Source organism: Lontra canadensis, unplaced genomic scaffold (genome assembly GCF_010015895.1).
Source record: "Lontra canadensis isolate GAN:19392208 unplaced genomic scaffold, GSC_riverotter_1.0 scaffold72, whole genome shotgun sequence".
Lineage (NCBI taxonomy): Eukaryota > Metazoa > Chordata > Mammalia > Carnivora > Mustelidae > Lontra > Lontra canadensis.
In genome coordinates, this window is record NW_022631066.1 from 10926970 (window position 1) to 10943532 (window position 16563).

The 16563-nt window shown below is 44.3% G+C and overlaps 1 protein-coding gene across 9 annotated transcripts in view; it reads left to right on the top strand.

Moving 5' to 3' along the window:
- The first annotated feature begins 2256 nt into the window (after nt 1-2256).
- Nucleotides 2257-16563, top strand: part of BEND7 (BEN domain containing 7) — a 76155-nt gene continuing 61848 nt past the window's right edge. For 7 of the 9 annotated variants that reach the window (XM_032880961.1, XM_032880962.1, XM_032880959.1 and 4 more), the window contains exon 1: nt 2283-2355. The gene's annotated coding sequence lies outside the window, so the exon portion shown is untranslated. Of the gene's footprint in view, nt 2356-16563 lie in introns of all 9 variants that reach the window. The other 2 variants (XM_032880965.1, XM_032880966.1) reach the window with 2 other exon arrangements.

The following is a 16563-nucleotide window of genomic DNA, read 5'->3' on the forward strand; positions in this document are numbered from 1 at the left end:
GGGGGGCGTGCGGGCGGCGGAGGGAGGACTTGGCGCCGCGTAAACATCCCTGCGCCCGGCCCGCCGCCCCTCGCCCCGGCCGCGCGTCCCAGCCTGGGGTCCGGGCTTCCGGGACCCCCGAATCTCCTCCCGCGGGGGCCGCGGCCGCACACGCCGCGCGGCAGGGAAAGTTGTGTGGGGGGAGGCAGGATGTTATTCAGCGTAAACAAGTCGGAGGGCACATCAGGAAATTAGCAAACAATGACACTTGGGGAGCCGAGAGCCTTCTTTGGTATTCCACTCCTGTGGCTAGGTTTGGGGGTGGGGGAGAACTGCCTCTCCGTCAGGCCGTGCACACACGGATCCCGACCAATGGTTGTGGGTTTGCTTTTTTCCCCCAAACAGAAGCAAAAAAAAAAAAAAAAAAAAAAAAGGGTGGTGGTTCTTTTAAGAACCAGAAAGAAGCTCATTAGGTGTACGAGCCCAGATGAGAATTGTTGACCTCCGGCATCTTTTCTAGAGACGTTATTTGGGTTGGAAAGGTGTTTGGGAAGAGATTACTTATCGGTCAGAAAAGTATCCCTATTTAAAAAAAAAAAAAAAATTCCAGCGGGTTCCTGACGATTTAACAGGTGTACATCGCGGTCTTTGGGCTTGGGTCTATTTTATCAGGGGAGGGGAAAGTTGAATCGCCTTGTCTGTGTTCAGTTACTTGCCAGAGGCTTTATTTTCCTGATTGGACTTTGTCAGAGATGATGAGAACTTGAGATAAGAGCAGACATAAAAATATGTCTATTAAAATGCCTTGTGTCACCTTAAATGAGAGACAGGTGACTTTTCTTGTCCTAATGTCACAAGTCCTGTTATTGAGTTTAGAATCACCTTGTTGAACTATCTTCTTTGAGTCAACTTGAGGTCAAAACCAAACCACAGAACCTGTCCCCTTTTCTCTGTTGTTTTATCTAGCATTGGCATCAGAGTAGAAAGCAAGGCGATTGTTTCAACAACCTGGGGAAGTCACATGTGAGCTGATGAAAATTAGAGGGTGATTCCAAGTAATAGCGCTTTTCAAGCTAAGCTGAGCTAACTATGATGTAGATTCAATAAAGCCTGCTTTTGGCTAGCCTGAAAATGGTCTGATTATAGACATTTTGAAGATCTGCTCATATCTATTCCCCCTGATTTAGTGTGGATACTGTTTAACGAAAGAGGCCTGAGATCATTTTACGTATTCAAAGTATTTGGCTCTTCCCACTTTCTCTGTGTGGATTACTCAGTCATTTGTACTTAAAAAAAAAAAAAATCTCTCCATATGTGACTGGCCTGTTGGTCTATTGATTCATTCAGGAATGTATGCTGCTTTCTTATTTATGACGTCAGGAAACTTCCTATTTTATCTGAAAAGTGAGAGTAGTTTTGTAGACCTTGTCCTGTCAGGTCTCAAGCCACAAAAAAAGGAATGGCTGTTAAGAAGGAACCTCTATTTTCTCACCTAGATGGCCCTACTTTTTAGATAATAGACCATTGGCAAGCCCAGTAGCCTCGGTAGAGAAGAAGGAAGCTCCTAAAGTACTGTATTGTAAAGTTTGACTGACATAGCAAGTTTTTCTTTTTACGTTTTTTCCTCTCTTTAAATTACAGGTCTGAATCTTCTCTCTGCAGGTGCATTTTTAGCAAATAAACTATTGCATATTAAAGTGCAGTAGCTGAATGCAAAAGATTTTGTGAAAGATGAGAATCTCGCTTTCTTATCTAGATTATACTATATTTGAAATAACAAATCAGTATTTTTCGTGTGTGCTTTCCGGTAAGCTGCTTAAAGGCTGGGATTTTGCTGGGTAAACTGAGAAAACTGAGTGTCGGATTACCCTAAAGCATGCTCTTGATATACGGTACTCATGGAAATGAGTTGAGATAATTTTGGAATCAACCCCCTGGCCTATGATTGGGCAAGGTTTTTCTTTGCCTTATAAACATAGTTGTCATTTGAAAGCAAAGAGGCCTAGTAATTGGCATCTCTGGGCCAAATTTACTGTGAAAACCATGTGATCAGCAAAGCTGTTTTCTAAAGTCAAAGTAATATTTCAAGTCTGTGGACTTCTTCAGAGTAAGCAAAGTTTTAGAGATTATTAGTGACTATAAATTCAGTGATTAATTGAGTTCTTGGAAATTATTTTATAATTTAAAGTATAGATTCTACTCCTTATATATAAGGAGAGTTAGTTTTTATTTTTTTTTTTCATAACTTGCAGGTCATTAGAATTTTAATTTTTGGTTGTTTTCTCATCCCAGATTATCACCATGAGGTATATAAGATCTCAGAATTCAGCAACGATGTTAATGGGGAGGCTAAAGAAACACAACCCATTTATTTAGGTAGGTTCCTATGTCAATTAATTTCTCAGCGAAACAGTGTGGCCATTTGCAGTTAGGGGGAAGGGGAAAAAAAAAAAAAAAGATTGTGCCAGAACGGGAAATGTCTGCCATTGCTTAATGTATGACATTCTTTTCAAGACCTTTTATTTTACAGATTGCCAATATATCCCTTATTAACATTGCTAAAAGTTGTAATTTCAGACATAAATGTTTATTAGTGTCTACACACAGTGCTAATTATCACTCACTCCCAGAGCCAGATGCTGACTGTGCAGGTTTGTCGCTCTGTGCTCACCCCATTTACATTGCATATTCGCTGGCATGCTTCACTGGCAATAGTTTGTGTAATTGGGGTATTACATCTTTGACATCTGGATAACAGAAATTCAATTTCCAGGAAGCTGCTATTTGTTTGGTTTTGCTTCTGCCTTGGGTGGGATGGAGGATTAATATGCTGTCTTATTATAATGTCCCTTCACCTCTGTAGCCTGGTTGCTAATCCTGCCATGACAAAATTAAATTAAATCTATAGTCAAAAAGTGTAAGGAAAATCAAAGTGTGATTGTCCACCTAACCACCTCTTGAGAGTCCTACCTATCATTTTCCGGGACCTGTGTGCATTTCACCCTGATACCTGTGGTCAGGGTGACTAGCCATACTTTTTGCTATTACCATCCTCATTCCCAGCTCACCTTAGGGACAGGCCGAGCAAAAGTGGCGTCCGGGAGACCATCCGACAAGGGTAGCTGCGTGATGAATAAGTAGGTGGTCAGAAGCATTGCCAGTCTAAGTACAGCTTTTGGGACAAATGCCATACAGGAGAGAACTTGCATGTGCAGTTCATTATTTGCAGACCGTGAACCCAAAATGTAAACAACTTGTGATTTTGCTACTAAGAGTGGAGTACCTAGAGAGGAGGAGAAGTAGGATTAGAGAGTAAACAGTGGCATGTGGCTTCCACCTTGCCCATCCTGAGCATCCCCACCATCCTTGGTAGTGATGTAAGAGCTGGGTGCTGCATGGCAAGGGAGCATAAAGTGGGAGACAGTTGGGGCAAGAGTGATGAAAAGCAAGGGTCAGCTTTGCCAGCTCTCTGGGGAGTATCGAGGGCTGAAGGATGTAGGATTGGTGCAGATCCCAACAACATGAAAGCCACATGGTGGAGTCCTCAGCCACCAGGATCTCTCTTTCTGGCTTTGAGAGAGAGAAACGGTGGGATGCGGTGGACTGAGAAATCAAAACGGATACTTGAGCGAGGTAAAATAGGAGGGAAGTATCAGCAAACAAACTTAGTGGTCATAAGTGACCACTGAAAGCACGTAGATCTCTGTACTCAAGCAGAGACTGTCACTGAGGCCGGCAGCTGTGCTCAGCACCTGTTTACGGTTAAGAGAACTAAAAACCAAAAAGCGAATAGTCAAGTGAAATGCTACGACCCAGAAGGAGAATATTCTTGGTTGGCACTCTCCTCAGTTCCTTAAACTTAATCAGTTGGAATTTTGTATTTTCAGTTCCCTAAGCTTGATTGGTTGGAATTCTGTATCTAAGTACTACTCGATGTAGTCATCGGAAATGAGGAATTTGCCCATTAGTAGAAAATTTACATTTATCATAAAAACGGAACATCGTGTCCTTGGTTGAGTTATTCTTCAACAAAGCAGGCTTTTTCCCCCGTCCTGCTGTGTGTTTGGAAAACAGTAAGGATGCTATACAGTGAGGTAATTCTGGGTATGACAGAGTAGGGGGCTGAACAACAGGAAGATGCTGGTTCTCAGAATTCAGGAAAATGCAAACTCTTGAAAGGGGCACACGTTGCTGCTTTCATTTTTCCCAGCTCGAGTCCAGGAAGATAAGAGAACATCAGCGAAAGACCAGGGTCAAGATAAGCTTTGCAAGTTACTGGTCAAGAAGGCCTCAGCCATGAAGAGACCAAAGATTGAACAGTGCAGACGTGTGCCTGGCTTACTTCTCAGTCTTGCTCATTCTGGGGGACGTGAGATGTGGTTCCCAAAGAATATTTGTATTTGGTGATTTCCAGTCATTTTTTTTAAAAACTAGAGAATTAAGTGGTTACGCTAACATCATTTCTAGAGCAACTGGGAATAGTTACTGAAAACATAGGAAATTAAGATTTTGGTTGTCTCTGATGTTCTGAAACAGGCATTTTTTAGTTTAAAGGTTCTTGTTTCAAAACATAGATTTAAAGCATGCTTGTTTTATAAATTGCTTGAGTCTATCCGTGATGTTACTTGCTAGGGTGAAGAACTCAGTGTGAGGTTTATGACATCTGAGGGAGTTTGTTAGCCAAACCCAGAAGAACGGTTTCAAATACAATCTAGTCCTAATACACGGCCCCTAGGATGTTGTATAGGATTTTCTGTGTTCAGACCTATGTCGTATTTTTAATACTATTCGCACCTATAAGATTAAAGTTCACATCTCAGGAAAAGAGAGTGAGTGCTCGAGGTTTTGGCAGTGTTCCCACATGAAATTTATTTCTCTGGAATATTTTTAGGCTGTTGACTAATGCAGCACATCCAGCATGGTAGGATAGCTCAGTAGTGTGAATGGCTTGGCTGAGTGCTTTCAGAGTTACCCACACATTTTTAGTGTGATAATAGGGCCAGAGGAGGTTACTTTGCCCTGTGGACATTGACATTGTCAGGTTGGCTGTGATGGGCGACCATAAAAATTTGAGTCCTGTTTGGAGAAAAACAACTATCTGTTTTAATCAACTCAACAGATTTATTTTATTTTTATTATTTATTTATTTATTTATTTACTTATTTATTTTGAGAAAAGACTATGCGCTCAGTGCTTTTCTGGGATGAGAGTGGGATTGGGGGTAACCAAAGAAATGGAAAGGACAGAGACCTTGTTCTCAAAGATGAAATCCAGTTGAGGAGATGGGGCACATTCAGAACACAGTTAAGGAGCGATGTTCAGTGACTGTAACAGCTCCCGTCGCTGGGCACTTTCTGTGCACATGGTGTTGACCTGAGTCCCTCACGTGAATTATGTTCATTTACCTCTCATGGCAAACCTGTAAGTCATTATCCTCCCCATTTTGTACATGAGACTTAGATGTTTAGTGGCCTGCCAGAGGCCACTCAAGTAGCAAGTGCTACAGCTGGGAGCCCAGTGCATCCGCCCATGCTGGAAACACCCCACTGCATGCCTCTCAGTGTGAACGGTAATTAACCAACAAATACAGACCATCAGGGCAGTGAGCCATAGCAGCATGGGAAGGGAAGGATCAAATGGAGGGTCAAGTGGGGAGTCTCCCTCAAACTTGGAGACAATTTGCATAGACAGAGGGGAGCTGGAGAAGGTTCCAGGTGCAAAGGGTGCTGTAAGCTACAGCAGAGAAGTGTCATCAGGATCGGACATTAAGTGAGCGCCGTCCATTTAAGAACTGCTTTCACCACTGTCATCCTGTGGTTTTTACTTCCTGTAAGGTCACTGGGACAGGTGTTCTTATTCCCATTACTTAGAGGACAGACCTGAGGCTCAGAGTAAAGCAACTTGCTCAGAAATAGCAGAACCTGGAGCGGACCCATGGCTCCTGTCCAGAGACCTTTCCTCTCTACCATGCTGGGCCAGACAATTCAAGGATCATTAGGAGAACTTACCGGAGAGAACAAGGCACTTTTGGAAAGTATTTTAGTGAGATAGCGAGTTTATTACTCATAACAATAATACAAACTTTTGATAAAATCTCTTTTGAGATGTTGGGCTTTGTTTTAGGTTTACTGTCATAAGATATAAATTTGGAACATGTCTGTTTCTCACGTGTTCGGTCTCATTCATTTATTCATTCGACAAATATTTCTTGAGCTCCAATTACATGCCAGGCCCTGGCCCTGTCCTCGTTCCTTTCAGTACTCGGTTCGGTTACACAGCTTTCAGAAGACAAAGAAAGCACATGTTGTAGCCATGCCAGTTGAGCAAGGTCGAGATATTGGAATTTTGAAATCTTTTTCCGTGGCTTTGCTGATGACAGCCACCCCCACCAGGGTCCCAGAGTCCTCTCAAAGATGACACACTCAAATAATCCCTACCCACTTTTCCAGGCTAGGGCGCCAGCCTCTCATGACAACGTAAGTCTCCTTCCCGGAGACATAGACTTGTGTGTGTGTTAAATGGGGGTGCTCTTCACCTAGAGTCCGGCAGCCTGGGTCCCGCTTGCTTCCCATTTCTTCCCCAGAGGGAAAGGGCCCTGATGTGTTACCTCACCTGTGGCTGGAGTTCCATGAGTGAGAAACAACCTCAAATACCATGGAGGTCCGTCCAAGTGGGCCTGAGCATTTCCTGGGGTTGGAAACACAGCCAGTAACTGTAGGGGTCATTTTGGAAGAGCTGGCTGTGTGCCAGGCACCATGGTAAGACCTTCGCGTGTTATCCCAGGTGACACATCCCACCCTTACCTCCCCACCTCTGCGGGCGTCTGCACGGCTTTTAGGGCACCCCCGTCACCATGGAAAAACCTCTCAGAGTGGTTTCTAAGGTTTCCTATAGCAGTAACAGTAGACCTGCTCATCCTCTAGGTCCACAAATGGCTTCCCGAACAATTGCAAGCAAAGTCAAGGTTGAGAGAGCCTCTTGAGACTCTTGAACACTGATGGCTTCCTTGAGTAGAAGCGCGTGTGTAAATGTGCTTCTGTTACCTATAGACGCAGACAGAGACGCTCTTAGATATTACTCATGGCCTCAAGTTCGGGTAGAGTTTGCAGTTAGGCCTGACGCATACCGGGGTTAATCATTTAGCTAACATCACAACTGCGCATGAGGCGGGTGTTATACCGGCTATACAGACAGGAAGCGGAGCTCGGAGGTGAAAGTGATTTGCACCAGGGCACACGGAAATTAGTAGTTGAGCATGCTTTAGACTCTGGTGTCTTGACGCCCATTCCTGCCCTCTTTCACCATGGCAGTTCTGCCAGCTGTCCTGCCTGCCCTTCTGCACGCATGGACTGAGTTGGGTGTGTAACGTCTCATCCTCTCCCGGGCAGAGCGGGGCCCCAGATGTGAGAGGGGGCACGGGCTCTCGGTGGAAGGGAGGGGTGGGCGGAACCTTCCACTGGGCAGAGCCTAGGACCCACTTGGGAAGAAAGGAAGCCCAGTTAGTCGAACATTTGCTGTACGCAGGGCACTTCCGGTACTGGAGAAGTATTGTTAATTCCATTTTTTAATGAAAAATAGGCGTCTTTGGAAATGTCAGTTTGCCCAAGGTCAGAGAGCTCACAGGTGAGAGCCTGGCTGTGGACATGGCTCCCACGTTGCTGCTCAGCTCTGCCCGGCAGCCTCTGAGAAAGCCAGGCCCCCTTTCCTCCTCCCTTTGCCGTTGGTAGTCTGCTTCTAGCTCACCTTTCTAGCCTTATCTCCCTCTTCCTCCTGCTAAAAACATGCGCTCATGTCAGCCTGGTCTCTTAGCATTCCTTCCTGGAGCACCTTGCCCTGCCCGTGTGTGCACCTCTCTCCAGCCTGTTCTCTCCAGGCGCTCCCATGTCTTAGCCTGTTTCCAGACTCCATCTATTACAGTCCTATCTCCTATTGGTTTTTAAAGCCCAATTCAAACATTACCTAAGCCTGGAGGCCTTCTCAGTTTGTCTAGCACAGTAGAGAGAAGTCAGGTTTGAAGTCAGAAAACCTTGGTTTGAATCTCAGGTTAACAGTTAATAACACCTTGCACAAAACTCTTGAGGGTTTTTCTTTGTCTTCCGTAATAGAATAATAATGTGGGCCCTGACTTCCCCAGCAGGTTCTCCTCTAGCATGTAGGAAACCCCAATGACAAAACACTTTTTCAAAGTAGGAAATGCTGTATACTTATTTTTATTATCCCCTTGTCCATTCTCTTTCTGAAATAGAATTTAAATGTTCTTCTGAACGTCTTAGCACTAAATAATAACATCACTATTTTATGGCGCTTCCCTTGTACTGCCTAATACCCACTAATTTTTACACAGCTTTATTGCGCTGCAAGTTACCCTGCAGACATGCCCATCATCCCCAAACCTGAACAATTACTGCATTGAACTGTGGTTGTTTATTTGCACCATCTCTCCTCCTGTAAATTGTAAGATCACAGAGCGAGTGTGACCTGGATTCTTTTTCATATCCTTTGAAGCACCCAGCACAGTGTTGTGTTCATAATAGGTATCCAGATGATAGGTACTCAAATATCTATGTGCGTGAGTAGCTTGGACACTGTCGTATAGACCAATGAAGAGTTGTTTTATATTTTTTAAGGATTTTATTTATTTATTTTGAGAGAGAGAAGGAACACTAGCGGGGGAAGGGGCAGATGGAGAGGGAGAAGCAGACTCCCCTCTGAGCATGGAGCCGGAGGGCTTTATCCCAGGACCCTGAGATCATGACCGGAGCCGAAGGCAGAGGCTTAACCCACTGAGCCACCCTGAAGAGCTGCTTTAAAATACACCACTCTGGAGCACCTGGGTGGCTCAGTGGTTTAAGCCTCTGCCTTTGGCTCCGGTCATGATCTCAGGGTCTTGGGATGGAGCCCTGCATTGGACACTCTGCTCAGCAGGGGGCCTGCTTTCCCCTTCCCCTCTGCCTGCCTCTCTGCCTACTTGTGATCTCTGTCTCTCTCTGTCAAATAAATAAAATCTTTTAAAAAAATAAAATAAAATATACCACTCTGTTGAGATTTGGGGGACATTTAGTGAGCCAGACTAAAATATGCCACATTTAACTGGAAGAATCTTTTGTAATATATTCAACTAGTGCAGAAATTTGGGATTTCTGATGTTGATTTGTGAGATACAACTTGAAACCTTTTTTCCCCCTTCAAACCTAGAAATACCAAAAAGGAGAGGACCTTGCATATGAAAGCCAGAGAAATGTTGAAAAACAAAACAAAAATAGTCTGAGCTCTGCTGGCTCCCTGTGTGCTGTGACATTGGTGCACCCTCTTCAGGGTGCTTAAGAGAGGACTGACCTGTTTATCAACTGATTTTTGGCATTGTCTGGGTCTTAGTTTCCAAAGGAAGCAAGTTTTCCTACCTAAATTTCAGAAAAACCAAAAGCCCAGCTTTCAGCAACAGACCTTGGTGCGTGTGACACGGTGAGAGAGCACACATGCTGTGCCCCCTCCCCAACGCCCTTCCGTGTCCCCAGGAAAAGTTGCTTCTTTCTGTTTCTCCGGACGTGGTGTGGCTCAGGAGCCACCCTCGGGGTAACATGTATGCAGGCTGTGATCATTTGCTGTTCCTTCTCTGACTATGACCAAATCGTCAAAAAAGAAATTAAATTAAATTAAATTAAAAATTAAAAAAAAATAAAAACCCTCCAAGAAGGACAAGATGTATTAACAATTTAGCCTCTCTGGTTCCCATGGGAATATGGATTTTTACTTTTGGAAGAAAATAACATGGCCATCTATAAGATAAAATAAAGAGTTTGGAACAGTGTGTTTTGCATCTCCAAGTTAAAAATAGATCTAGGACATTTACAAAGCAACTCTGTTATTCTCATAAGTCACAGATTCCTGGAGCGGATGCTACCTGGAATCGATGTGCCTGAGTGTGTGCACGCGGTAGGGGGGGTGGTAGATCCTGCAAGGGGCAGGTGCCCCATCCTGCGGGGGTTTGTCCAGGTGCTGGGCCACTTGGGTTGCTCCTTGCCTGAACGTCTTCATTATCTGTGGCTTTCAGGTTAGGATTAAGACTCCTCAGCCCGACAGATAAGACTCTGAGTGAACTGCCACCTGTGTTTTGGAGCTCATTGCTGACATTGTCCTTCGCAGGCGTCACCCACACCAGACCTCTTTCATTCCTGCAGCAGGGATCCTTCCTCACCCTTGAGGCCAGGCACTTTCTCACCCTGGTGGCTGCACGGAAGCCTTGGAATTTCACACTTGCAGCATCCTCCCTCTGCTTAGCTTGGCTTTCTCTTTTCCCTAAAGACTTCAAGTTGATGAGACTTCTTCCACGAAGTCTTCTCTGATTCCCCTCACCTCTCCCTCCACAGCCTCCAGGCCATGGTGCCATCACAGCCAAGGCATTGCTGGTTCACTTTTCTCTCCCTGCTGGGCTGTAAACTTCCTGAGAATCATCTCTGTGTCCCCACTGCTCAGCACCATGCTGGTCACGTGATAATCACCAGTACATGCTCAGGCGATGAGTAAGATGTCCACTTTTAAATTCAAAATTAAGTGGTGGATTCAGCTACTTTGAAACTTTATTATTCCACTCTTACCTCTAAGTTCCATCCTGGCTTCAGGGGGTGAAAATTTACACTCCCTTCTTAGTAGCTAACTGGACCTCACATACGAGGAGTAAAATTTGTCAACACTGATCACAGACGCTTTAGTTTTCATTTCCTATTTTCGTTCTTTTTGATTAGCTAATGGCAGGGCCCCTCTTAAAGTTGAACCCTGAGACAGGACGCATCCCTGTGCCTGTGTACGTGCACCAGCCCTGGCCCCCGGGGCCCTGCAGGTACACCATGCTGTGCGGGCCTCCCCGGATGCCGCAGTCCAGTGGGCCTGGCGTCTGGCCTGCTGGGCTCTGCCCACCCCTGCCGCCCTCTCTGTCTAAGGCCTCATTTTTCCCATCTCAGTTTGAATTCCTGCAGGCCAAGACTCTGTTGACTGTGTTCCTAGTACACGATACTTGACACAGAGTCGAGTCTCGATAATTCCTTTTGAATAAACAAGTAAGTGCCATGTTTAAAACATGTTAAAAATGCAATTTGCTGCCAATTATCCACTGATCAAGTGGGACAGTCTGTTGTGGTGAGACGGTTTTCTCGTGCAGGACTGTCCTGCGTGTTACAAGAGGACTGAATGTTGGCAGCATCAGTGTACATAAATGTCAGGAGCACACCCCCCCCCCCGGCCCCAGTCATTGTGATGATCGGAAATGCCCCCTACACATGTCGGCTGGCATGTGGTCCTCTGCAGGACAAGGCTCTGGGGTCATTTAGCTTTGAGCAGAGAAATGCTCTTACACTGCTCTAGACTACACACCCTTCGTCACCAGCTGTCTCCCAGATGCCCATGTGAAGGGGGCAGAGATGAGCGGCCAAGGTGGACCCACTCAGCCACATCACCATACCCAGAGCGAGAGCAAAGGGCACATTCCATTCACAGTCAGATAACTGAGCCTCCTTTCTATACAAAGTACACCTTGTTACATGCATATTCGATCATATATTTTAAAATCATTAAGAAGTTTAGACAGATTGCCTTTGAGTGTTTCAGACAATCAGTATCCTTGTAAATAAGAATCCATAAAATTGTTTGCTTAGTATTGCTTTTTTTCCCCAAACATGTCCAAATATACTGTATCATTTGAATTGCAAGGGTTTTACAATGTTTTTTTACTTAGAAATCAAATTTTATATCTGAAAGGTTAATGGAGAAAACTAATTATGCTATCTGGTAACCAAATGTGTGATGAGACATTTGTCTCTGTAATTAACAGCAAGGAACTTCTATAGTTTCATAAAATCGAATGCCACATAGAGGATTCTGTGAGCATTTGTTTGGATGAGGTGTCCAAAGCAGAGATGTTTATGGATGATATAAAGTTGAACTGAAATGTAATGCAGGTGTCTCTGCCTCTCACAGCATTTCTCATTGTTGAAATGGAAGCCAGAAGATTAATAACTTTACTTTGTCATGATAAAATAAGTAATGTGTTCTTGGAACAGTGGTACGGTACATAAGTTACTTAGTAATTCCAAGAATTTATTCTGTTCCAGGAATAATATCCTTAACAATTTATTTTTACAGAAAAAGTTGATGCAACATAATAGCCTTATGAAGTTGCTTGTATGGCTAATGGAATTATATCTCAAATGTGACTTTACACCTCCATATAAAATGTAAAGAACCCCACAAAAATGCAAGGTTAAGGTACAAGCTAAAAGTAAAAAGTCAGGAGATGCAAAAGTTAAGATTCTTTTGTTAACATTAACTCATGCTCATTGCACATATATAATTTTTTCAATTACTAGCAAGACTTTAATGGGTACCGTAATAAGCATTGTGTGAAATACAGTTGAAAAGGAGTTGCTGCCGGAATGTTAGCCTTAGCTTTCCCTGTACGTTCGCTGTTCTGCTGTCTAGCTCTGCTCTGGAAGACAGAGCCTGCTGCCTTGAGCACCACGGACACACGCGGCTCGGATCTGACTTGCCTTCCTCTGGTCTGCTTTGGTCAATCTGGGCAAGCAACTTAATCTTATCCTTTGTTAAATGGGGCAAGTGAGTCCCCTGTCTGTCACCTTTGATGAACTAGGAATGCGATCAGGATGAGCTGTGTTCCTTTGGGAAAGCTTTCATAAGAAGACATGATTGACTTTAGACCCCAAGTGGCCTCTGCTTCCAACCCTACACACCCCGTGGACATGAGAATCTGAGAAAGCACAGATGGTCTACGTCTTGACCCATCAGTAGTGTTTTCTTTGTCAGCTCTCCTCAACTGCTGCTTCTCCGCATATCTGATGCTGGAATTTACTTATTCTTGTGTTCGTTTTGTGGGTATTTGTTGAGTAGCCATTAGTGCCAAGCTAAAAGATTTTGAAGCTCACTAGGTTGCAACAGGGAGTTGAAGGATTCTACCGGAACATGGAATGGGGGAGGAGGGGACTCACCAGGCTTGGGGGATTAGGGGATACAGCCTTGAGAAGATGACATTCCAGCAGACACCTGAGGGGTAAGTATGGGGTGAGGCTAGAGCCGAGGCTGTATGAAGGCCCGGAAGTGAGAGCACTTCCAGACCACCAAGAGACCTTCCTTCTAAAGGAAAGCAGGAGTGCCTGCATGGCTCAGTGGGTTAAGCCTCTACCTTCCGCTCAGGTCATGATCTCAGGGTCCTGGGGTCAAGCCCCGCCAGGGAGCCTGCTTCCCCCTCTCTCTCTGCCAGCCTCTCTGCCTACTTGTGATCTCTGTCAAATAAATGGATAAAATCTTAAAAAAAAAATAAATAAAGGAAAGCAGAGGGCCTCCAGCTGTCCATTATGTCTACTAATTGGATTGGTATTTAATTGTTCTGAAGTGAGGCCTGGGCACTGGTATTTTTACAGAGTTGTCTAGGTGATCCTAACTGCAGCCAGACCTGTGAACCAACCCCCACCCCGAACCCCCCCCCCCCCCCCCCCCCCATGTAGAATAAAGGGGATGGAGATGGGGGAGGGAACGTGTCAAGAGCTGAGACGGGAGAGAGAGACCAAGAAGGTCAGATGTGGAGCTGGGCTCCATCCTGAGGTGGTTGGCATTCCACTGTGATGTGTCATGTAATGAGGTTTGCGTGTCTGAGAGATCACACTGGCCTCGGGGTGGAAGAGGGATTGGAGAGAGGGGTGCAACACTGGAGGCTTTTGGCAGTAGCCCCATCAAGAGATAATGGGGACAGGGGGATGGAGAGAAGTGGAAAGATTCAAAAGTAATTTGGAAGTCACCGTAGGCAGGACTCTATGATTAACTGGCTGTGGGAGGGCAGGGAGAGAGAGAAGTCCCAGGTTTCTGGCTTGAATGGCGGGATGGGTGCTGTTCAGTAAGGCTCACAGAGTGAGCGTTAAATATGGTTTTGGACATGGCGTTAAGGCTGCTTTTGAAGTGCACAAGTGAGGCTGTCCAGTGGGCAATTGGATGTGTGGGTCTGGAGCCCCGAAGAGGGATCAGGGCTGGAATCCTCATATACAGATGGTCCGCGGAGCCAGAGAGAGGATCTGTGGGTCCAGAAAGGGTGTGGGGAGTGAGAAGGCTGCCCAGGCAGCACCCTGAAAACCTTCGACATTTAGGGCAGTGCTTTTCACACCAGTGTTGTGACCCATAAGTGGGTCATGAAATCAATTTAGCAGATTGTCACCCATAGGAGCTAACAACAATAACGGTAATAATAATAACAAAGAGAGTAGAATAGAAAATGTCAGAGTACATTGCACGCAGGAAGGATAAATTCATGAATCCTTTATAGTTACATATGTAGTGTGTGTGTGTGTGTGTGTGCGTGCACGTGCGCACGCACATGCATGCATATGAAAGTGTGTGAAATCATGAAAAATGTATTTCTTGCTGTGAACCCTGGTCAAAAAAGGTTGGAACCCACCGACCTAAGCCATGGCTGCCTTACCCTTGGAGCTCTGTCATTAGTGTCCCTCAGGAAAGGCTACCACTCTCCAGGTGCTTTGGACCCAGACTCAGCGAAGTTCCCTGAAATCCTCGGGAAAAAAAGGTGCTGTGAATATGATCCGTTTCTCGTCACCAGGAACACTATTTACACTGAAGATGAGACAGGACAATAGCGTGTATATATAACTAGGAATATTTTAAAATTTTAAATGACCGAAGAAACACAGTGTGGCTTTTACTTAAACACGTTCACACTTAACTGGTCTATGATGGGCATGTGTAAACTGAGGGCTCGGGGAGAGGAGATTTGCACTCTGAGCATTCTTTTAGAAGTTTTCTGTACAGGAGAGCAGAGGATCAGCACTTCAAATTCTATTGAAAAGGACTCTTTCCAGACTAAGTTATGAACATTTTACCTCTTGTTGAATAAAGGCGAGATTTAGGCTAGACCACTACAGGAATACGGAAGCAGCTCCTATGCTAGTCTTGTTATATTTAAGCTCTATTGCCAGCATTCAAAGACTTTTGCTGTGTTTCACAGGATCGCGAACATAAATAAATTCTGATTGCGCGTCCTCTAAGTGTTAATATTTGGCTTTTGTAGAACTCACAGGATTCACGTGAACCGTGCTGCCAATTTAAAAAGAAATATCTGAGCCTTATTCTCCTTAGTTAGAAACAGTACAACTAAGCTGAAATTCATAGATGGTTTGGTGCAATGATTGAATTGTTTCCACCATATGTGTTAACATAACGGGTGGTTAAGGTGCTAACTGGTTCACACAGCACCCAGTGTGTGTCCTCACTGCTTCCTGGATACCACGCGGCTGGATTATTTTGTGAATGGCCTCATTCCTGCCAGTCAGCCTGTTCCTTGAGCGTTTTAGTAGAGTAGTTCATAGACATTGGAGCCTGACCTACCCAGTTTAAAACTCCAGTCTCAAAGTCTCTGTTATTTCCTGGGTAAAATGTATTCATCAACAGTTGAAACTCTTACCTTGTCATCAGGATTAAAAGTAGGTAGAGTTTGCCCAAGGGCCTGGTACATAGTGAGTACTCCATAAATGGTGACTGTAACACTTTTCCCCTACATACTGCCAAATTACTTAAAAAAAAAAAATACATGGGTTGGGGTGCTTGGCTGGCTCAATTGGAAGAGCATGTGACTCTTGATCTCAGGTTCATGAGTTCAAGCCCCACGTTAGCTATAAAGATTACTTACACACATACACACACACATACATAAACAAACTTTAAAAAAAAATACAGAATACGTGGCTTGTATGAGATTCAGGGGAAAGTTATCTTAGGCCTGTACACCAAGAGTTGCAAAAGAGACTGCACCCCAGCATCCTCTTTCCTTGACTTGCTTTTGCTGCTACCTCTAGCCCCCTTTTACTCATTCCTGTCCAACTTCGTCTTTCCTGGGTGACATTGTAAGATACTTTCATGTCCAAAGCTGCCACTATACCTAGCTTCAGAATACCACAGGGAAAGGATCGTACATAATTCTTCTAGGTCATTTTTTTCTTACAAAAAAAATAATACGTTTCAAATAATTTCAAAACCATTTTTAAACTTAAAATTGAGAAAGGTGAAAAAAAGGTAGAAAGTAAAAAGGAGAACATCCTGTTCCCATCAGACTCTCCAGTAACAAGCACTGTTAACAGTAGAGTTGTTTTTGTGTGTGTTATAATGAAAGGAAAATGGGACTATGCTATATAACGTTTTGTAAGTTTTTTGCTTAATGGAGGCTCCATGTATTCTACAAGAACTGAGTGGCTAGTTTGAGGCAGACAGTCAGCCCTGGTTATAAGGTAGTGAATGAAGTCACCGTGATATCAACCATCACGAGTTTACAGTTTGTCTTGCACACACCTCCAAATGACTATAAAAAGGGCTATTTCGTTCTTTACAGGATATGTAAACATATATCATAATTTCATTATACCAACATGCCATTATTCATTTATCTGATGCTCCATTGACAAATGTTTGGATGGTTCGCAGGGTTTCATGAGTACAATAATGCCGTCGTGAATATCCTTGTATATATGTCATGGGTACTTGGTGGGATGTTTCTATAGGATCAATTCCTGTTAGTGGAAT